At 40.6% G+C, this 15,663-nt stretch overlaps 1 long non-coding RNA gene across 1 annotated transcript in view; it reads left to right on the forward strand.

Moving 5' to 3' along the window:
- Positions 1-12,699: 12,699 nt before the first annotated feature.
- Positions 12,700-15,663, forward strand: part of LOC140685694 (uncharacterized) — a 33,129-nt gene continuing 30,165 nt past the window's right edge. Inside the window, exon 1 of the long non-coding RNA XR_012059018.1 lies at positions 12,700-12,779. This is a non-coding gene — a long non-coding RNA (uncharacterized lncRNA). The remainder of the gene's footprint in view (positions 12,780-15,663) is intronic.

Below are 15,663 nucleotides of genomic sequence, written 5' to 3' on the forward strand. Positions count from 1 at the left end.
TTTAAAATGCTTAATCATACTTTTCTAAAGCTATATATATGTATGTGTGTGTACATTTGTGTTTATATAAAAAAAAAACCCAAATTTACCATGGTAATTAAAGTGTGATTTATGACTACAGCCCAGGCTGTAAGGTAGCAGAGGGCACGGTGAGGGGGTTCAGGAGCTGGTCTACGTTTTTTATGTGCACCGCAGGTAGCCTTTCCTGAATCACTCAGAAGTATCTCAGCATCTCTGTTTTTATGATTGTAATTGGTCAAGGATGAGAAATCCTATCATGGGTCCCTGTTTGTCCAGGGAGTGGTGTGGACATCTCTGATGCTCACGGATATGAGGGCTCTGGGTGCCCAGGGGGCCCTTTATCTACCCAGAGTCTGACTGACATCTCTGCTCACTTTGGTATCGGCTCAGCCCAGAGTGCATGACCTTGTTCTATAAATACCAGCCTTGTTTAAATAAGAGCTGCCTTGGACTCGTGGCTACCACAAATACCCCAGATGTAGCAGGCAGGCCATCCCCTCCTGGCTGTGAGGTTGGATCTGCCCTCCCTCTGTGAGAGGGAGTAGGGGCGCGGGGGGCAGTGCCTAGAGCTGCCATCCCTCACCCTGTCTTTCCACAGATGCCTGAGGCCCTGATGAGGGCTCTGGGGGATACAAAGATGAATGCAACTCAGTCCCAGCTCTCAAGGAGCTTACAGTGTGATACAATAGAAGAGAGATGCGCAGATAATTATAATGTGAGAAAGAAAGAAAGAAAGAAATCCACGGGGGGAGGAGGGAGAGGAAGAACAGTTAGGAATTGAGAGGAGGGTGCGCTCTCTCCCATGTTGTCGGGGATCCCAAAAGGCTTTGTGGAAGATGGGCATTTGAGCTGAGATTGAAGTTTAGGCAGGATTTGGATACAGGAAAATAGGTGATCTATTTAGAAAAATATTACTTTGGATCCCTAGCTCGTTCATCAGACTAAACCCCAAATCCCAACAATTTAATACGAAAAAAAAAAAAGCAACTCTCAAAATAGTAGAAAATATAATTGAATGTTTCTGTGATCTTGAAATGGGGAAGTTAGTTTGAAACATAAAAGAAAGAAAATATAAAAGAAAAGACTGCTTTTGACTATAATAAGATGAACTATCACAAGCACCCTGCACAAGATAAGAGAGCAAGGAAGAATGGAGAAATGTTTGTTACTTATAATGGTAGATAAATAGTTAATATTAATATAAAGAGCTTGCACAAACTAAATTAGAAAAATAAATATCCTAACAGAAAAATGGGCAAAAGGCAATGAGCAACTCATCAAAAAAGCAATATAAATGGTTTATGAACATGGAAAAATTCCATGTAAGTAGTAATCAAAGAAACATAAATGAAAACAACAGGGAGATGCTATTTCTCACCTACTAATCCAAGCAGTTTCATTTTTGTTTTTATTTTTTAATGATTATTCCCCAGTGTCCAGGAAGAACAATGGGGAAAAATGGGCTGCTTTTAAAACCTCATTGTTTCTTTAAATGTTTTCTTAACCTGGTTTAAAAATGTACTTTATGATAGTAAATTCTTGGATTAATAAAGAGGCTTAAAGTTGCTTTTAGAAAAGTAACACTATGAAGCTCTGTTTTACAAATCTCTTGTATTCCTTCCCCTACTTCCCACCCCTCAATTCCAGAGAAGCAGCAGGTTCTAAGGATCAAGTCCTGGCCTGGAGTGGAGGCCAGCAACCTAGAGCCAGGGTTCTAGTCTGACCACCACCAGATTTTTGCCAGCTAAGAATGAATTTTACATTTTTGAATGATTGAAAAAAAATCGAAAGAATACTATTTTATGACGTATGAAAATTATATGACACTTAAATGTTAGTGTCCCTTGGGAAGGGTTGGGTATAGGTCAATGGTAAAGCAAATGCTTAGCATGCGTGAGGTCCTGGGTTCAATCCCCAGTACTGCCATTAAAAAGAAAAGTTAGTGTTCCTAAATAACATTTATTAGAACACAGCCACACCCGTTTGTTTGTGTGTAGACTATGACTGCTTCTGTGCTGCACAGCAGAGTTGAGTCATTCCAATGGTAGAGGAGGAAGAAGTTTTCCTTGACCCTCTTAGGGTCCCTGGTTGGATCCCAGAATTAAACTAAGACAGATTAACAGGAGAAAAGCATACAAATTTTATCAAAAATTTTACGTGTACATAGGAGCCCTTACAAGTGAATGAAGACTCCAAATGACCAGAGCAGGAAGCTTTTATAACTTTCAGACATAGAAGCAATAAATTTGTGAAGAATTAATGAGACAGAGGTTTCCGCTGGGGTAGTAAATGATGAAGAAGTCAATGAGAAGATAAGGGTTAGTTTAACAAGGTTTGTTTATCCAGCCTCCTCAGCCCTCAATTCTCTGCCTCTGGTGGTGAGAATGTCTTTTTCCTCCTGGTACAGGGAAGGCACCTTTCACCTGGGCATTTTATGACCCATTTCGAGGAAAAGGACATGTTGTGTGTGTTGGGGGGGCTGTCTGAGTGACCTTCCTGTTTCTACTGTGTTTTAAAATCCTTCAACTTAAGGTGTGTAATATGCCAAGGTGCCCTATTTTGGTCTAGTGTGTCCTGAGCCCCATCAAAACAAAGACTGCATGGTCCACAAAGCCCAAAACATTTACTCTTTGGCCCCTTACAGCAAAAGTTTGCTGACCCCTGGTCTGGAGTAATAGTAGACATGGTGTCTTCAAGGAATTTCAATTCTACAAATCCAAATCCAGCTCTATTTCATTTGACATTTTGGCCCTCCCTTCTCTTTCCCCCTAAATCATCATCTCTTCCAAAGGACGGACTCAAATATGTGGGCATGGTTTGGACTGAAGGTTTTGAAATAAGAACATCTCATCTTTAAGGAAAGTTACTTATAATTTTTAAAAATTGGCTTGTTAACTCTATAATTCAAAATGAGACCAGAGACTTTTTTCATGTCTTTAGTGTTCAGATGGCACGTCTAAACCTGAAATACTAGCAGGAAAGAAAATAAGATTTCTTATCTCTTTATGTTCTTTTGATTTTATATTTGATTTAGAAATGTCAAAGAATATGATACTATATCCTACAGAGAGTGGTAATTTTGTAAAATTTGAATATGCTGATGAAATATACATTTTTAGTCACTTAGCCCTTATCAAAGGAAAAATTCACTTTAGCCCTAAAAATTTGAGCAGTACAAATAATTTATTTGCTTATTGTTTATTCACGTGCAGAAATTCTCCTGGTTAATTGTTGATGTGCTCCAGAACTTACATAGGGTTGGTTCATACCATAAGAGGACAGAAACTGGGTGTATCTCTTTCACCACTATCTAGCTAGTACTTACACACCTAGCACTCTGCCTGGCACATACTATTAATGGGAAAATGTGTTTAATGAGTAAATGTGGTTTGTTTATTGTCCTAAAGGTATCAAAGTTTAAAATTCCATTTTGTTTTGTATATGTATAAAAACATATACTAAATTATTTTGGATTCAATAAAGGCTAAGTGTATTGCTGTTCAACACATCAGTTATTATATTAGTCATAACTTCTATTTTCACAGAGGCTTACTAATATTATACCTCTCAACTGTGAGCTACCATGAGAAATCTCACTAATGCTATTACAATTGACAATATTATTCTTTTGCTGTTTTGAACATTGATTTTCAAAAACTTTTTTCTGATTGAAAAAGTAATACTTATTCAAAAGAAATTCAAGGACTATAGAAATATATAGGGAAACTCAATTATAATTTCACCCCTGGAGATAATCCCTATCTATTAACAACTTGGGCTATCTTTCTTCAGATTTTTTTTTCTGTGCATATGCCAATGTGTATAGTAATTATTATTCTACTAAAATATACACACTGTTTTGAAACTGTTTTTTCTCTCTCAAAAACATATTTCCATTTCAACACCTAAAGATCCACTTTATTACATTTAGTGACTGAATAGTTTCCATTATATGAGCCTACCATTGTTTATCTGCAGCCACTTCCCTGTTGAATAACACTCGGGTTACAATTATTATTTTTAAAGCGCCTTAAAAAAATCCTAGGAGCGCTGTCTATCAAGACACAAACACACGCGCGCGCGCACACACACACACACACACACACACACACGGAGAGAGGCAGAGAAAGAGAGAGAGAGAAAACAAAACAAAGAGTGAAACAAGTGAATAAATTTGTGTTTAAGCAATGATAGACCTTGGTGCATCCTGGGAGTTTCTGGCTAGAGCCTTGCAGACAACTTGGCGAAGCTGATGCAATGACAGTGCAATTATATGTCAGTGATGCAAGGAAGTAAAATTGTAAGCAAACATCTCTTCTAAGGGAACCCATGGCATAAACACTTTCGAGACTGCTCGTTTTAGGGCTCTGGGGTTTTCAGGTGCAGAGCAGCGCCTGGATGCTTTGTTAGGATCTAGTAGACCACCAGGGAAACAGCCCCTGGGCTGCTGCTTCTCTTTCACTGTCTTTATTGTGAACTATTCAGTGGTGACAGTCCTGAATCTTTTAATCCCTCCAACCTGAAGAAAGAGTTGTATTGCAAATAGTTGAATGGATTGATACCTGGTAACCTGGAAGGACTTCCAGACAGGACCACTGTTAGGGTTTATGTGACCTGAGATGTATCTTGCAGCTTCACCAGTTTGATTTGAAACAGAGCTAGGGGGCTTTGGGGAATCCATCCCTAGTAGCTCCCTGTGCTCCTATAGGAAAGACCAGACAAATGTGGCTTGGCAATGACTCGAGTGCAAATTAGGACCTTAACTTCTCAGTTGGGTCACTCCCAGCCAAGATCCTGCCAATTTACCCCTTTCCAGATGAGTATAAAAAGCAGGAAGTGTGCTGGTGCTGGGGGACCTTATGAATGCTATTAGCTTTGTTGAATTTGGATTCCTTTATAGGAAATGTTCTAATATGTGTCAGTGTTACATCATTTAGAGCTGCATATTAGTGGGGTAAAAGTGCCGATGGAGCTTTAGAATCATTTTTCTAAAATAAATCAGTGTGTCACTAGACAAGAATAAAACGTAAGTCTGTGCTCTTACCAGATGATCCACAGGGTGAGCAGGCAGCAACGACAAGGCTGAAAAGAGAGCAGCAGTAAGAATACTAATAGCCAATCTCTACACAAGCCCTGTGTGTCAGGCTCTTTTCTGAGCACTTTACAGGAATTACCTCATTTAAGTCTCACCAGGATCTTGTGAATTGAGGTATTGTTATTATTCTCATTTTACAGCTGAGGAAGCTGAAGCACAGATAAGTCGATAAACTGGCCCAATGTCACAAACCTAATAAGTAGTGAAGCAGTGATTCAATCCCCGGCAGGCTACCTCTGGAGCCTGTGCTGTTAGCCACGAGTATGCCTGAGAAATGCAAAACTCTGAAGTCAATGTCAAATCAACCTAAGGGCAGTGAGCATCCCCAGAGCCTGGAGGGAGGTCTGGAAGTACCACCTCCAGGAGCCAGGCTGATGCAAGTCTGGGGCAGGAAATGAAAGCAACTTGTCACAGAGATGTCAAGGGAGCTATCAAAGACTATTAGGGTCATTTCAAAAGGACTCAAGAACCAACCTAAAGGGACTCTCACTGGCTAAAGATGTGGCAATTTGAGGAATAATAACAGCAGGAAATTGAAACATACAAATATATTTAAGTCTATGAGTTCACAATGATTCTCAAAAAATTGGTCACATTTAGAAGATGATTGAGAAGTAATTCATTATTGATTTGAAAACTGGCAAATAAATTCAATTATTTTTCCTGCCTTTCCTATATAAGCAATATCTCTGAGTAACTGAATAATGCATGGAGTGAAGCTCTTCTTTATAGAAGTATTTCAGCTGCTAAATGACAAAGGAATAATAAAATTAGAGTATCACCTTTCTGCAACTCCTAAAGATCTAATAATGGATGTAGATATTGAGCATTACTGATTACTAACCAAAAGAGAGACAACCAAACAACATTTACCTCCCGATGGAAGAAGGAAGAACACACCTAATGAAAAAGTCCTACCAAAAAATCTGAATCTCATCAAGCTTCTCATTCCAACTACCAATTTCAGAAAATACAGAGGATAGAGGAACATGTTACACTACACTGTGGGAACACAAAGAGCAAGGAATCAGGCTGGGAAACTCTACAGAGCAAACAACTTGATTTGGTCAATAAATAATTTACAAGGAAAAATTTTAAAAGAGAGAAGGGAAAATCTATAGATTGAAAGAGACTTAAAAGGCATATCAACCAACTGCAATGTGTGGACCTTAATTAGGACATAATTTTTTCAAATTCAAAAAGAAATTTATTTGTGAAAAAATTGATAATGTGAATAATGACTGAGTATTTGACGATGTTAAAGAAATACTGTTAACTATTTTTGGTTTAATAATGATTTTTTTTAGGTCTTCTCTTTTGATGAAAGGATATGCTCTCTGGGATTTGCTTCAAAATAAAATGCAATGAGGTCAGGGGTAGAGATTAAATAGAATTGGCCCTGAGTTGATTATTTTTGAAGTGGATAATGGGCACATGGAGGCTTATGAATGTTCTACTGTTGTGTATGTTTGAAAAGTTATCATAAAATTTTTTAGTAAAATAAATAATTTTGGGGTTGCACAAGGTACACACTATTTCTGATCAGAGAATACATGAATAATTTGGCCCCAAATACTTTAGATACTAAGGTGAAATGAAACTTATTCTATCATTCATGAGTTTAATGTATGCCCTTTCTATGCTCTGTAATGGCAAGAAAAAAAATTTGAATAGCTCCTGTTAAAATAAAATGTGAGAACCTGAAGCTAGAAATAGGAAGACAAAAACCAGATAGTACTGTGTCGGGAAATATCAACAGCCATAATGTGCAATAGTTTGGTAGCTATTACTTGAGTAGATTCGCTTACAATTTAAACACTAGAATTTCAAGTCCAAATTAATTAACTCTCCTTAAAGCTCCACCATGTCACCAACATTTACTGAGCACCTACTCTGTGCTAGGTGCTGGGAATCCAGCCTCTAGCAGGAGAAAAAGGAAACTGTAACTCAAAATGATCGGAGGTAAGACAGAGGAGAGAACAAAGAGACAGTGCAGCACAGTGCTGGGTTAATTCTCCCCGGGGTGGTGAGAGTTGGAGAGAGTGCCTTTGATAAGATGGCATGAGGCTGGCGAAGGGGTTGGAGGAGGGGCTCTCTCAAGGAGGGAAAGGACTTGAGGCTGAGGGCGATGAGGAGGAGCTGGAAGCACTGTAAGCCCCCTTGGTGAGTCATCCTTGGCCCTGCAGACCCCACCCCCTTTCCTGGGGAATCCCATGTTTTGAGTCCTAGTCTATGTGCTAATAATTTAGAAATTCTTATGTCCAGCCTTGACCTCTGTCCTGAGCTCCAGAACTGTGTGTCCAAATGCCTGCTCTTCAGGATGGATTTCACCTCAAATTCAACGTGTCCCAAAACTGAATTCATTACCTCTCCCCCGAAACCTACTCTGTCTCTCCTATTCCTAATGTCTCCACAGGCGTCCAAGATGCAAACCTTCAAGGCCCCGTTGCCCTTGTGTCCTGCACCTCCACGTCTGACAGTCGGCCTTCTAAAGGTCTCCTGAAGCCACACCTCCTGCTTTTGCCACTGCTCTTGTCTTGTTCCAAGCCTTGGCATCTCTCAGACAACAGCAGTTGTCTTCCAGCTGCTCTTCACACCTCCAGTTTCTTCTCATTCCAATCTCTTCTCTGCTCTGTGGTCAGAGTATCAGTGTTCCAAGCTTCCTTCATCAGAAATATCCAAAGGGCTCGTTACAAATGCAGATCACCAGGCCTTTCCCTGGACATTCTGAATCTGTAAGTCTGGGTTGAGGCCTAGGAATCTGTGCGTTTATAGCCCGGGCCCTGAATTACTATTATCAGGGGGGAAATTTGAGAAATACTGTTTGAACACACATCTGTGCTACATATCCTTGTAACACTCCATAAAGCAGAGTTTTAAAAAATTTATCTAAAGGTGGTTTCCAGTAAGAAATAGAGTTTACATCGCAAATCAGGACATACAAACATTTACAAATGCAGCAACAGAAACTAAATGTTCACAAAACTAAATTTTTCTCCTCTTTTCTCTTTCAAATAATGATAGTTAGGGGTTCATGAAAGGGAGTTTAAGACCCACAGCTTGAAGACAATGTCCTGTGGGTTAAAAATCCAAGTTCCTTAGCTTGATCGCAAATCAGGACATACAAACATTTACAAATGCAGCAACAGAAACTAAATGTTCACAAAACTAAATTTTTCTCCTCTTTTCTCTTTCAAATGATGATAGTTAGGGGTTCATGAAAGGGAGTTTAAGACCCACAGCTTGAAGACAATGTCCTGTGGGTTAAAAATCCAAGTTCCTTAGCTTGTTTTGTCACAGTCTAGCTCTTATCCATGTTTTGCAAGTACTTCCATATTAAATTGCTCAGTGGCCATGGTGTACTCAGTGCATGGCGTGCCGTCTGCCTAGAACTTCTCTTGGCCCTTTGTCCACTTGGCAAACTTTTTTCTTTCTTCAAGTCTTTGCTCAGACATCACTTTCCCTGTGTAATCTCCCCTAAGTACTGGAGCCACCGAGGAACTTTGACTTAGATGCCTCGTTTGCAATTTGTACACGCCCAAATTAACACCTTAGCGTCTACCCCGCAAGCTTGCAATTAACTGTTTACAAGGCTTGTCTACTCCACACTCCCTGAATGTAGAGAATCTTTTTCTTCCTTTCCTTTCCATTTCTTTTTTCCTTTTCTTTGTCTTTTTCTTTCTTTTTCTTTTTCTTCTTTCCTTACTTCCTTCTTCTCTTCTTTTTTTTTTTTTAAAGCAGTTTCTACATTCCAGGGCCTAGAAAGAAAACTGTCACAGAACAGAAGCTTGGTAAACAGTCACCCATGCAGCACCCACGAAGGGATGAGCCAGGTGTGAGTGTTAGTGCCAAACCCAGAGCTCAAGGCAGGAGATGAAACAAGATAGTAGTTTAGCACCAGTAGCCTAAATGTAATGCTGGAAAACTTGGACTTTATCTTCCAACTGAACCAAAGGTTTCTGTTTTGGGGTTTTTTTTGTGTGTGTGTTGTTTTTTCCCAAGTGTGATTATCTGACCAGAGAAAGAATATGACGAGAGCTTTGTCTTAGAAAGACAGCTTTGATAGTGTGGTAGAGGATGCTGAGAAGGGACTCCTGAGAGCTTAGACCTGAGTCTGTGGGGATAATGCTTATGATAAGTCGGGTCTGGGACTTGACGTTAGGTGAAAACTGGAGGTTGGTAGGATGCCAGGGAGGAGAGAGAGTGAGGAGTCAAAAATGACTTGGAACCTCAGCCAAGGCACCAAGGTCTGCATCAGCAGTGATGAGTCACGCTGACTGTGTGTGCCTCAGATATAGTGTGATGACAATGGTACTTTACCTCTGAGGTCTTTTTTCCAATAACCTAAAACTTTAATCATGAGAAAAACATCAGGCAAATCCAGTTGAGAGACGTTCTACAAAATACCTGGTCAGTACTCCTCGAAACTGTGAAGGTCATCGAAAACAAGGAGTGTCTAAGAAACTGTTGTAGCCAAGAGGAGCCAAAGGAGACATGTCTAAATGTAACGTGATACCTTGGATGGGATCCTAGACCAGAAAAAAGACATTAGCAATCTGAATAAAGTGTTGACTTCAGTTAATAATAATGTCACCATTGGTTTGTTAGCTGTAACAGAGGTACCCCACTGATCTAATAAAACTGACTTGGAGGTGGTGATGCTGTGATTAACGTCATGATATCGTACGGCTGTTACATGTTGTATGATTGGCAGATGATAATGATGACGTAGGAAATACAGGGGAGGGCTTGTGTGGAGTAGGAGGGCATCCTGAGACCATCGTTATTTCACTGATATTCGAAATCTGAAGCTTATATAAATAGTCTTGCTATGCATCTCTCACTTCCACTTCTGGATGTTACTCCTTAAGTCTACCTCAGGTCTACTTTATCCTTTGCCTGCCCTAACTCAGAGGTAACTATCAGGTCTTACATAAGGCACAAGGCTAACATCTTGGTTCTCTATGCCTGGAACTTATTTCACCAGGTTATCTCCTAGCTGGCTCTTCCTTATCATTCAGCTCAAATATCCCCTCCCCAGAAAGCTTCTTTTGACTACCTGATCCAAAGTAGCCCCTCCCCAGTCATTCTGCATTGCATCGCCCTGTTGTGTTTTCTCCATGGCTTTTTACCACTATCTAAAATTTGCTTGTTTATTTACTTGTTTATTGTCTGTGGCAGATGCCTCCCCACTGGATTTGAAATCCCATCAGGAAGGCAGAACCTCATCTACTTTATCACTGCTCTATCCACATCCCTGGAACAGTACCTAGAGATGCTCAGAAAATACCTGCTAAATGAATTTCATGTAAATCATTGTCTTAGCTCAGGCAGCCATAACAAAATGCCATAGACTTAATGGTGGCTTAAATAGAAGACATTTATTTCTCACAGTTCTAAGGCTGTGAGGCCCAAGATCAAGGTACCGGCTGATTTGCTTCCTGGTGAAACCTCTCTTCCTGGCTTGCAGATGGCTTTCTTCTTGCTGTGTGGCACAGCACCATCCTTCATGGGTCTATCTCCCCTGCCACCCAGATACATTAGTGTAGGATGTTAGTGACTGTGGGAAAATTGACTCTTTTATGGTATTTCCATGTCCTGCTCATACTCTCTTTTTTAAAAGAATAAAAGTAAGAAAATGTTTTTCTTTATAATTTCTTCCCTAATCCTTTTTCTTCTTAGACAAAGCAAACCACCCAGATGACAGAAGCATATCTAAATAAAACGTATCTTTTCTTTGGCATAGCTTAATGGGGAGTTAACTAAAGGTTCCTGCTGGAATCAGGGGAGGGAAGAATTGGTTACATTCACCCTTTTACCCTTTTCCTTTTACCAATTTTTTCTTTCCCTCCTTTATTTTTGACTCTCTCCTAATTCCCTGGTCTGGTGGGGATCGCCGTCAATGACCTTGCACAGTGCTGATCTCAGAAAGATGCAGGAAATGACTCTGGGCCTTGTTCAGGCAGAAATATCACCTCTAAGCTGAGCTGGGGAACCCCTTAGGGGTTATGGGAGCTAGTGTTACCAGAGAGTAGGTTCTTGTCTTGTGCAGGAAAGAATTCAAGAGCCAGCCATAATAAAGTGAAAGCAAATTTATTTAGGGAGATGATAGGTACACTTCCCATAGACAGAATGCAGTCCATCAGAAATGGGAGTGGCCCCAGAGCATAGGGTCATCCAGGAAAGTAAGAGCAGCTCTAGGAGATACACATTCCATAGTAAAGTGACAGTAGGTTTATTCAGGGAGATATACACACTCCATAGACAGAGTGCTGGCAGTCTCGGAAGGCAAAGGAGGCCTTGAGGTGTGGAGGTGGCTAGTTTTTATGGGCTGAGTAATTTTGTATGCTAATGAGTTGGAGGATTATTCCAATTATTTGGGGGAAAGGGAGGAGATTTCCAGGAATTGGGCTGCTGCCCACTTTTTGGCCCTTTATAGCCAGCTTGGGGACTGTCATGGCTCCTTGGGTGTGCCATTTAGCATGCTACGACAATGAGCCTATAATGGGGTTCAAGGTCTACTAGAAGTTAAATCTTTTGCCTATCTTGGGACTAGTTGGTTCTAGCCAGTGTATGTCGTGTCCTCAATGGCTGTGTCATTCTTTTAATGGTTGTGCCCTGCCCGCTTCCCTCCTGTCTCACTAGGACCTCCTTCAACCACAACGAACACCTTTCTGGCCTAACAGGAGAATACAGAACACTTTCTTGGGGCCCAGGGAGGTTATTGCTTAATTTATTCATTTCTTTTATATATATATATATATATATATATATATATATATATACACACACACATATATATATAATAATATATATCTACATGTGATTTCAGCTAGTGAAAGGTCAGTGATAGTTCAGATGTATTTTTGAGCACTTCAACCACAGAATCTGTTGAACTAGGTGTTTACAGGTATTTAGTAAGAACAAATACAAATTCTATATTACATTAAAAAAAATCAACATAAGCAGCATTCCTGCATTATGAGAGCTGCTACTGCAGTTTGTAGGCTCATGAATGCACATCACAGGCTGTCAGAAGTGTTTTCAACCAACCAAAGTAAGGCAAGGCTCTCATCATCTGCTGTTTACACACCCACCCACACACGGTTATTTATGTTAGTTATCAGGGTCCTAAGCAACATTGAATTGATAAATTAAAAAGTGAATTTTATAGTCATTAATTGTGGTTAGTGACTAAAAGTCAAACAAAAATATTTTACTCTTGGGAAGAGGTTTGAAGAAATGAGCCAAAGGCAAGAGCAGAACATTTCAATAAAGTTATGAAAAAGGACAAAACCGGGTCCGTGGAGAAAAGGAAGCACCTCATGTGTGAATCCTCCTGAGGCCTCCGCCAGCTCTAGTGAGGCCTCTGCTTTTCTCTGGGAGGCCCCGGGGCATATTCATGTCCGTGGGGTCCATTTTATCTGACTTAGGTGAGACAGTTAAATGACAAAACTCAAATGAGTGAGGCCTTTAGGAGACAGCACAGCTGAGGACGGCCTTCGGTAGAGCGAGGGCAGGAAACAAGGGAAACTCAGATGCGTTCATGTCACAGATTCTTACTGAGCACTGTATTCCAGGAGCCGGAGGAGGAATCTCTCCCTTCATGCTCACCCCATTCTAATGGGGAGAGAAAGGTGGAAAATATGCAACTAAACAACAAGTAAGTATCATTAGGAAATAAAGCAAGGTAAACTGTGGAGAATAATTAGTGGGCAGAAATTTCGGGATTGCAGCAGCTATGCAAAAATGTAAAGTGAGAGCATTCTCAGCAGAAGAGTATGTGCAAAGACTCTGAGGGAAGGAGCACTGTGTGTGTGTGTGTGTGTGTGTGTGTGTGTGTGTGTGTTTTTGGAGAAACGGGTCAGTGTGCCTGACACCCCATGGATGGAGGAAGAGTGGAAGGAGATGAGGTCAGGGAGGTGAGCAGGGCTAGGTCATGTGGGGGCCTACAGACCACAGGAGGACTTTGAATTATGGTGGAAACCATGGATGATTTTAAACTGTGGACTGATATATTCTGACTTGGACTCACACCACCTATCTGGCTGCTACTGATATGTAGAAAAAAGACCACTGGGGGCCAGAGTAGAGGCAGGATGACTTAGTTAGGAGGACCTGCACTAGTTCAGCTGAGGAATGGTGGTTGATACTTGGTTGGGATCATCAGAGATATAGGGAGGAGGTGAAATGTCCAAATTTGGTTATGCCTTGGAGGCAGGGCCTGCTGATGGCTTGGTTAGATGAGAGAAAGAGGAATCAGGATGACTGGAAGTTTGAGGCTTGAGCAACTGAGTGGATATGGGGCTGTTAACCAAGATGAGGAAAATTAAGTGAGGATCATGTTTGTGGGGTGGAACTGAATTTGGCTTTTGACCATTTTAAATTGGAGTTATCTGTTAGACATCTGAGAAGTTGATTAGACAATCAGATCCAAGGTCAAGGGCTGGAGGCAGGTCTTTGGGAATCATCAACTGCAGTCCCCTTTTCCTTAGAATGGACTCAAAGCTCTATTCCACATTTCACAGAGCTCCAAAGCACCCCAGATGATTTGGGGGAACCCCCGGCTAGACAGAGAGGAGGAGGTGGCTTCACTTGCATTGTCACCTCTACCTAGCTCTTGCTTCTGCTTCTGTTGAATCAGAGCACTTAATGGACTGTCTCTCTGCAATATCCTTCCCCCAGGGAAGAAACTCAGCCACTTCCTTGATTTCCATAGCTGAACAAAGTAGTGGATTAACCTCACAGACATAATGTAGAGCAAAGGAGGCCAGACACAAAAAAGCACGTACAATAGGACTCTCTGTATGTCAAGTTGAAAACCTGGCAAAATTGTTTGATGGTGATAGACATCTGGATGAGGGTAACCTTTAGGGAAAAGGTGGTGGCTGGGAGGGCTCCCTGAGGGGCTTCAGAGATGCCAGTTATGTTCCATTTCTTGGTTTCAGTAGCAGTTACACAGGGTCTGCATGTTGTGCCAGTTCATTGAGCTGAAAATTTATAATCTGAGTAGCATGCTGTACTTTAATCAAAGTTAAAATACGAACAAACCTGACGCGTATTTGTGGACAGTGATCATTTCCCAAACTTGTTATACCAGCTTTATTGTCCCATCCTGGGCCATAAGCCAGACAGGCACCTTAATTTTATGTGTTTTCAACGTAGATGAATTGGGAAATTGAATTGAGTAAAATTAAAATAGCTGCTATCCTTGCGGGCCTGTGACACTTCTGTCCAAGGCATATATTTGATAGCAAGGGCTTGGAGCTGGAAGTCTTACTCTTCTTAACTTGGCAGTCTTGGACATGTCATGATTTTCTTTCTGGCCTTAGGTTTGACTCAATGAGAATGACAATAATGGCTTGTTGTGAAGATTACACAAGACATATCCATGAACATATATGATAAACCTTAAGGAGCTACAAATTTGATTTATTATGATCCAACCAATGTATAGTGAGATGATATTCATGTCTCATAGGTCTAATGTCAGACAGGAGCCGGGGTCTTTAATAATGTATATTAGGGGATGGGATGAGCCTGGACAGGGTCTGAAATACAAATTCCTTTTTCTCAGTGTAGGTTGGGGAAGGATCATGTTGGTTGGTTATGATGCCTTGTTGTTTAGTCAAACATGTTTACATGTTGCTGCAGGGTATTTTCTTCCATGAGATTGACATTTAAATCAGTAGACTTTGAGTGAAGCAGATTACTCTTCATTATGTGCGTGGACATTATCTAATCAGTTGACGATCTTAAGAGAAAATACTAAGACTCCTTCAAAAGAAAGAAATTCTGCCTCCAGACTGTCTTCCGTCTCAAGACTGCAAGATCAACTCCTCCCCGGGTCTCTAGCCTGCCAGCCTGCCCTGCAGATTTCAGACTTGCCAGCCCCCACAATTGCATGAGCCATTTCCTTAGATTAAATCTGTACATCTTTCTCTGTAAACACCCCACTGGTTCTGTTTCTATGGAGAAACCTGACTAATACAGGCTAGATGAGCAAAGGATGACAGGAGGGTGAAAGGAAAATTTTTATGGCTGTGAGGGAGAGTATCTAGTGCCTTTTTTAAAAAGTGAATTCTGCAGGGTTAGGTGACCTGTTTTCTCTGAATTACATATGAAAGTACAGCTTTTCCTCCTAAAATTCCCCTTAATTTTGTATTAAGTGAACATACAGTTTTGCCTATTAAAAAACTGGTATTTTCCTTCTAGTATGTGTGTGTGTGTGTGTGTTTAAACATAGTACACATCTGCATATACAGATTCACATCATGCTTTTACTGTGATATTTTCATGCAGGCATTTTTCTGTGCTGTGACAAACTGTCAAAGACATCAGTTTTAATGACTGCATATCCCACCTAATGAGATTAATTTGTCTGTTCATCTTTCTCTTGTTTTCCTTTGATGATTGTTGATGGTGTGTTGATTGTTGTTAACTGTTGTTTTAAATCGTAATGCAGCAAAGTTTAGCTGGTAAAGAACAAAATTTGGAGATTTTAGACCCAGGTGTGAATTTCAGAAGTGCTAGTTGGCTGTATAACT

The sequence above is a fragment of the Vicugna pacos genome, chromosome 15, assembly GCF_048564905.1.
Source record: "Vicugna pacos chromosome 15, VicPac4, whole genome shotgun sequence".
Classification (NCBI taxonomy): domain Eukaryota; kingdom Metazoa; phylum Chordata; class Mammalia; order Artiodactyla; family Camelidae; genus Vicugna; species Vicugna pacos.